Consider the following 8,355-nt stretch of genomic DNA (forward strand, 5'->3'; position numbering starts at 1 on the left):
CAAAGTTAGTTAGATCACCCACTGTTTGGATCACACATTATAATGTTTATTCGAAGAACAACTAAATCACCATGTCTGCATACTTTATATATTGAGTTGCAGCCACATGATTTGCTGTTTGGTAAAGCAGATTATTTGCGGTGTACCTAATAAAGTGGCCACTGAGTGTATGTTCTTTCATTGTATGTCTACTAAATTAGTGTAAGCTAAGGTAATGTATGTCAAATTGATGTCAGGTGTACAACACACACACAGTATTTGCACACACACAATGGATATTTAGCCAAATGCATGTATTGCGAAAAACTAAACACTTAGCACCCGCCTTTTATTATTAATGAATGGTAAATAAAGTATTAGTTGAATGGCAGTAAAACAACTGTGCAGACTTCCTTAACCTAATCAGATTTCTGTTCTTTTCTGATCTTTACCACTGATAGACTGAGGCTCAAGTGTGAAATGCCATTTAAGTTCCCTTTAAATACCCGCCGCGGTTGTAGCTCATTTATAAATATAAACATGTAGCGTGCCTGAAGCCAGTGAAATGGGTGGAGCACCAGCGCAGGGCAGATCAGTTTATCTACCCCAGGAAATGCACAGAACACGCAGTCACGCTTCTTCTGCGCAGTCCGTCTGCGTAGTCTGTCTGCGTAAGGCCCTCCATGCAGTCTGCCTGCGCAGTCTGTCTGCACAGGCCATCCGTGCGGTCCGTCTGCGTAGGCCCTGCACGCAGACCGTCTGCGCAGTCCTCCACAGCTGATCTCCGTACCGTCATCGCACTCTGCTCCCCAAATCCAAAGGGTTTGTCCCAGGGAGAATGACCCTCTTTGTCCTCCCTGTCTAACTCCAAACTTGCCTCCTAATTTCACCACTCCCTGGTCACTGGGTCTCAGTACAGGGTGCACTCACACTATCCCATCACCCCCCACAAATAAAAACACTCCGTGGCCTGCTCTTTTATACCAAAGCGTTCCTCCACTCTCCGGGCTTAACTGAATCAGCCATGTTGCGGGGCGGGCGGGCGGGGGAAGGGAGGGCCGGGCGGAGGGGGGTGGGGGGCGGCCATCCGGGGGGGGGGGCGTGGGGCGTAAGGGCGTGTCAGAGGCCAGAGCGAAGGTCAGCGCTCCTGACCCCTGTCCGTCACCTGCTGGGCGCGCCCAATGGGTGTCGAGCTCTTCGCGTTTCAGCAACTTAACCCTGTGTGTATTTTTCTGGCTGTAATGAGACACAGCTGGAAGAGAGGTTGCTGGTTCTTTTTTTATCTTTTTTTTTCAAGCAAAAAGAAGGAAAAACAAGACCCGGCGACGTTTGGCTTTATTTTGACTGGAGAGCCAAGGCGTGTGAAGCCTGCGAAACGACCGGTCCTCTCACTAATGAAAAAGAAAAGAAATGAAAAAAAAAAGACGAGAAATAATTCAGGAACGGCTGTGTATTTAAGAAATAAGAACCGGGCCTCGCCCTTAAGAAAGACATCCAATCGAATCTTTGAAAAATGAAACAACATCCATTTTTTTGTGTAATGAAGCAATGACCCCTCTCACCAAAATAGAAAGCTTATGTCCCAAGTGATTAAATATAGAAATTGGACCACGATATGGACATAATAGCAGCATTCCAGACACTGATAATGTACCCGTTTGCCTTCTAGTCTGGGGTTTCTGCAAATTCCATTCCTAGAATCCAAACATTGAAATTGTCTACATGAAAGGAATTTAGCAGACGCTCTTACACAGCTCCAACGTACACAGCTTTTTTTCATAGTATTCATTAATACAGCTGGATATATTCTCACACAGAGAATAGCCTTGGGTCCGTGTGAAGGCATGCCAAGTGAAAAAAGGGGAAAGCTGAACTGTCCCGACTTGCGAATGTTTGTCCCGGAGCCGCCGGCGCACGGAGTTTTCAGAATTTTTCCGAAACTCGTCAGAGTCACGGGGGAGCGACGACGGCGTGGCGGGGGCTCTCCGGGTCAGCGGCCCCGCCGCAGCGCGCACCCACAGGCACCGAACGCAGCTGCAGGTTCGGGGGAGGGGGCGGGGCACCAACCAACAACGAAACAAACGGGAGGGTCGGGCCGAGTGGAGTGTGTATCCCATAATGGAGTGTGTATCCCATAATGGAGTGTGTATCCCATAATGGAGTGTGTATCCCATAATGGAGTGTGTATCCCATAATGGAGTGTGTATCCCATAATGGAGTGTGTATCCCATAATGGAGTGTGTATCCCATAATGGAGTGTATCTATAATGGAGTTGTATCCACTAATGAGTGTGTATCCCATAATGAGTGGGTTATCCCATATTGGAGTGTGTATCCCATAAGGAGTGAGATGCCGATTGGATGTGTATCCCATAATGGGCGGATCCAAGGAGGGTTTTTGGAGTGTGTTCCAAATGAGAGTGGGGAGCGATGGAGGGTATCCCAAGGAGTGGGTACCCAAGGAGTATGTATCATTGGAGTGGTTCCCATAATGGAGGTGTCCCAAGGAGTGGGTATCCCATATTGGAGTGTGTATCCTATAATGGAGTGTGTATCCCATAATGGAGTGTGTATCCCATAATGGAGTGTGTATCCCATAATGGAGTGTGTATCCTATAATGGAGTGTGTATCCCATAATGGAGTGTGTATCCTATAATGGAGTGTGTATCCCATAATGGAGTGTGTATCCCATAATGGAGTGAGTATCCCATAATGGAGTGTGTATCCATAATGGAGTTGTATCCCATAATGGAGTGTGTATCCTGTAAAGGAGTGTGTATCCCATAATGGAGTGTGTATCCCATAATGGAGTGGGTATCCCATAATGGAGTGTGTATCCCATAATGGAGTATGTATCCCATAATGGAGTGTGTATCCCATAATGGAGTGTGTATCCCATAATGGAGTGTGTATCCTGTAAAGGAGTGTGTATCCTGTAAAGGAGTGTGTATCCCGTAAAGGAGTGTGTATCCCGTAAGAGAACGCTTTCCCAGATTGCCCTGGGAAGGCCAAAGTGCGGCTGCTAAGCCTGCAGAAGGGAATAGCATGTGGAAAACTCGCTGATGTGTAATTGTTGCCACATGTCCAGACCCATAGCTCATCTGCCTTACCTCAGGCTTCGGGGGTGGGGGTGGGGGTAAGGGGGGGAGGGGTGTTGAACTGGATGGGGTAGGGTGGGGTGCATCGCTACGGAGCCAGCTCCTCTCCACCGACCCTCGGGGTCCACAAATCAAAGTAATAAGCAGATTATCAGCGAAGTGTCTACAGAGAGGCATAATAAACAGGGCCTTGGGAAACAGCACAGCCACACTATGGATTCAGAAGCAGCTGAGAGAAGTTTTTGTGGCTTTGCCGGGGAAAGGGGGTGTGGGGCGGGTGTTCGGGAGCTGGAATTTATCACTCCGCTGAGTGGCGTGGAATAATTAGGAATAATTACGGAGATCAGAAGCGAGCAGAGCTCTGGGTTTTGGCAAGCAGGGCCGAGTCGACCGTTAAGGGGTGACGCAGCGTTTTCGCCGGACTGTTTCACACGCGTCGCTGGCATCGCTCCGATGCCCCGAAATTTATGGAGGCTGTCGTCGTGAATCGGACTCTGAAGCCTGGGCTTTCAAGCTGCGGGTGAAATGCTAGCAGAATGGCATTAGGGTGCGTTCATGAAAAACCATGCCTGGTTATCATAAAAAATACACAACATTACCCTATAGGTGGCTGGCACAATACATTATATTGTTACTACTATGTTTATATTATCACTGTAATTTTTTTTGTTCATCCCAGTCCAGTGAAGGGTGAAAATGCAATGGTTTCTATGCCCTTCTGCAATTGGTTTCCCATATTTGGCCATCAATGCCTTTGTCAAATTCTGGGTTCCTTCCTTCTTCCCGGTACAGATTGCAGGTGTGGTGAACAGGCCCTCTCAAACTAAACCGGACAACTTGTGAAAATGTACTGGATCTTGTTGGAGAAAAGGTCTGAATTCCGTCCGTGAAGAGTCATTATTGGGGGTCTGTCTTTGTGACGGATGCTTTTATGCATGCCTCTGTTGTAAGGCTCTCTCTCTCTCTCTCTCTCTCTCTCCTTCTCTCTCTCTGAAACACATGCTCCCCTCCTTCACACTCAGATGTGTATTATTGGATTGATAAATCAGTCCATCTTATTGAACATAATTGTTCAAGGATATTGTAAAACAGTAACCTAAATTGTATCATGAATGGTAACAGAAATGACTATCTGTCTCTCTCTAACTCTCTCACTCTCTCAGGCTAGGGGTGGGGGTGGGGTAATTGGTTATTACTTTTACAGCAGCAGTGAAATCTGATTCTATCCTCCAGCCTTCCTCTCCCCTACACTCACTTTCTCTCTCTCTCTCTCTCTCTCTCGCTCTCACACACACACACACAGACACACACAAACTCTTCTTCCACCAAACTCCTTGTGTTTACCCTCTCTCTCTCCCACTTCCTGTCACACCTTTGTCCAGGTGAAATCATTCAGAGCCGTTACGCAACCGGCATAGGCCATGATGCTCTTCTGAAAGGCACGTTAGCTTTTGTGCTTTATCACTGTGCCAGTGAATCAGGGAATCCACGCTCAGGTACAGTCGCCCCTTTCCGATTCTTCCGGAAGCTTCTCCAGAGCCACTGTATCCCCACGCATCGCTCAGGGTCCTAGATCAACATCAGTGTGTGAATTAATACAATCCTGGGACAGAATGACATCCTAGACTTGTACCGCAGGTCTCCTAATGAGCGCAAAACAAAACAACAAACAAACAAACAAAAAAAACCACTTCTCTCAATTTTCTTTTTTGTTTGTCAACTTTTTGTCTTTTTCAAATCCTGAAACTAAATGCAGCGACCAAAAAGGAGAAACACAAACAAAAACCGAAACCCTAAAATAATAAAACAAACAAAGGACGGTGTGTGCGTGCGTGCGTGCGTGTGTGTGTGTTTATGGGGCTGGGGGATGGACTCAAATGCAAACTGCAGAACTAAATGTTGACAATGAATTCCAATGACAAAGTAGCCAACACATGACCAGCCATTCAAAATAGCCGAACTTGCGCTGTGGAACCAAAGTATTTTGAAAAGTGTTCACATTTGGGATAACATCTTTTAACTCAGTTGATGGAAATGTTCAGTCTTTGGTGGGGTCTGAGTTTGGGTTGGAATTCAACAAATTCAGGGGACACTGTCAAGTACGAGCAGGAAAATAAATTAAAATGCTAAACAATTCACTTCATTATTCTTAACATGTCTTAGTTAATACTAATCACAAAGATGGTAAAAGAAAGTCTGAATCACGACTATACACATTATTGACTTAAAGTCAAGATAAAACTTTTTTAAAAGGTAAACTGCATCCCAAAGTTTTTCACATTCACATAGAGTGTGTACTTCACTGTAATTTTCATAATTTTGCATTTTGCCAATATGAAGCTTTTTTTGAAGGAAAGTAAATAAATAAATGAATAAAGCTTTGATGTTCAAATTCCGATCCAGAATCAGTTGGTTTCATCTGCTCCAGAAGACTGCCGAAGCAATAAAAGCCTATCTCAATATTGCCCTGAGTGATTATAATTGATATGCTGCGCAATCTCTAAGCTGCCATTAGTGCAAAAGGAATTTTAAATGGTTCAATGTGACTATATTTTGTCCAGTCTACTGAACATGAAACCAGTGTGCGTGTATGTCCGTGTGTGTGTGTGTGTGTGTGTGTGTGTGTGTGCGTGCGCGCATTTGTGTGTGTGTGTGTGTGCGTAGGTGTGTCTGTGTGTGTGTGTGCGCGCATGTGTGGCTGTGTGTGTGTTCACATTGTTTCTCCAGAGAGCGAAGGCCCACCAAGCAGCAATTAGCAACCCCAACGAGCAACTATAAGCCATGAGGGCTTTCTTCTACCTGGACTAAGTAACAGTAATAATCGCTGCGTTTGCTTCTGTACTTTCTTGCACTTCTTTTTCGCTCCATTCATCTTCCGCCTCTCCTTTCCCCTTTGAAGCAGCACACAGGGCTCCGTCCTTTTAAAGCAGAGCCTGCCCTTTAAACCGTGTACCAGGATTACTATACCCCCCGCCCCCCCCACACACACACACACACACACACACCCACACCCCACCCGCCCCCAACAAACTCTCTTTAAAGCCGCAGTAGGCTCTTTGTCTAAGGAGAAAAAAAAAAAAAGAAAAGAAAAAAAACAATCCGTGTGCTCACCCAAGCATCGGCAGCTTCGCCTTCGCATCCCCAACGAGCGGAATCTCATTAGAGGGGTTCCTTGAGGGTCATTGTGATTGGACGACGGAGCTGAAAAGGAAGGAGGTTCGGTGGGGGGGGTGGGGGGTACAGGGGTAATGGGGGGGGGGGGGTTGGGTTGATTTGTCTTGTTCGCCGCGAGCAGATGTTCGGCCAGGGCCTAACAGCTCCCGCCACTCAGAAAATCCTTTACTGCCATGGCTGCGCTGCACCCCTGCGCTCGGGCTGAATGGGGTTTTGTGCGCGGGGAGTGTTTTTCTTTTTTTTTTTTCTTTTTTTTTTATGCCCCCTTGCATTTCCATGCTCCTGAATGCCTGTTAAAGGCGGGCCATAAAGGAGGCCAGCGGGGTCCGGGCTTTGAAAACCTATCCCCCTAATGTGAGCCCGGCCCGGGCCTCCGCGGGGAAGAGTGCGCGCCGCGCACCCGCAAAACGAGACTTCCTGTGGGGGCCCCTGCGAAAAAAGAAAAAAAAATTTCTTCAAAAACGGGGGCCCGGGGAGGCTGGAAGAAAAGCAAGCCTCCCTTTTTTTTCTTCTTCTTCTTCTTCTTTGCCCTCGGCCCTGAGAGGATGAAGAGAATGTCCCCCCCCCACCTCGCTCCAGCCCCCCCCACACCCCGACTCCCCCCCCCCCTTCCTTTCGGCTCTCCTGTGTTTTCACGTCAAGTTACGAGCCAGATGGTAACGGCTGGAAACGAAAATATCTGCGCAAGTTTTTTTTGTTTTTTTTTTCTTGGTCAAAGAAACCTCATCACTGCAGATGGGGTTACACCAGTTTCACTTTTGTTGACATAACCTGCCCTCCTGCATCCTATATATAGAGTATAAATATGCAAACCTGGGAAAATCTGCACTGCGAAACAAAACTTGTAAAAATGAATTTTATCGAAGCCCAAATCGCAATGCCATCTTCTACTTTTTAGGATATTTTAAATCATTAATTAAAGCAAAGTGAAAAAAAGTAAAAAGTTGTGCTAATCCAAGAAATATGTGTAGCCTACCATACAGTCACGTATTATGAATGCCTGCCGTCTTACAAAGTTACGCTCAAATACACAAACTCAAAAAGACTAATTTTTGGTTACAGATGACTATGACGTTCATGGTGTTAAACTAATAATAGTATTAAATCCAATACAGGTAGATCAAAAGAGGAATTATGGCTGTCTGGGCAACTACAATAGATGGCCAGGTTTGAAATTTGAGATCCAGCGAGAAATCTATTGAAATTTAAACCGTACCTTCAGAATACAGTTACACCCCTCCTCCTAATTCAACAATTGCATTTGTAATTGCATACCACCGATACCACTTAAACTTCCTGAAACTCATGAAAGAGGCAACGCAAGACTAATATGTCACCCTAGCAGCATTTACAGGCCTGCACAAACACACACACACACACACACGCACACACACACACACACACACACACACACACACACACACACACAAACACGCACACACACACACACACACACACAAAAACAACAAATTCAGTTCTTTTGGTATTAAAATAAGGGGTTCCAGCGGTCCCATTTTTTTCAAACGTGACTTCCATTTTTTCTGACCGCTCTTTTACACATTGGTGAATTTGCGGCAGGTCACTATGCTAAGTGATTTAGCAGAAGGTCGCAGGCTAAAATTCCTAAGTGGGAAAGGTCAGCTAGGGGCCTTTCTTAAACATCTCAGCATTTGTGAGCTAATTATTGGTTAATTAGGCCCCGCGTTCTGTCCATCACTGGCGTTCTGTGTCCAAATGCTCAGAATTACAGCCGATTGATAGCTAACCCTTTCCTGGGCGATCTATACATTAATTGTGTATGTTTGAGCCAATAATCAAAGCAGAAAGTGGCCAATTCCCCTGGCTTTTTACAGAAATTGCAAGGTGAAATGTCCAGTGTAAATTCAACTTTACCAGAGTTCATATGAGACCAATGGGGACCATGTGTCCTCTGTAAGAGTTGATTTAACACTGAACATTTTACGGTGTGCTTCAGAGCTCACACGCTACAATGAAATAAATTGTTTCCAGTGAATACTGTTATGGCGAATGTCACAGACTGTTATCGTAGAGGTCTCAGACCTTAAATTACATTACAGACATTTATCAGATGCTCTGGATAAG

The sequence above is a fragment of the Anguilla rostrata genome, chromosome 12 (genome assembly GCF_018555375.3).
Source record: "Anguilla rostrata isolate EN2019 chromosome 12, ASM1855537v3, whole genome shotgun sequence".
NCBI classification, from domain to species: domain Eukaryota; kingdom Metazoa; phylum Chordata; class Actinopteri; order Anguilliformes; family Anguillidae; genus Anguilla; species Anguilla rostrata.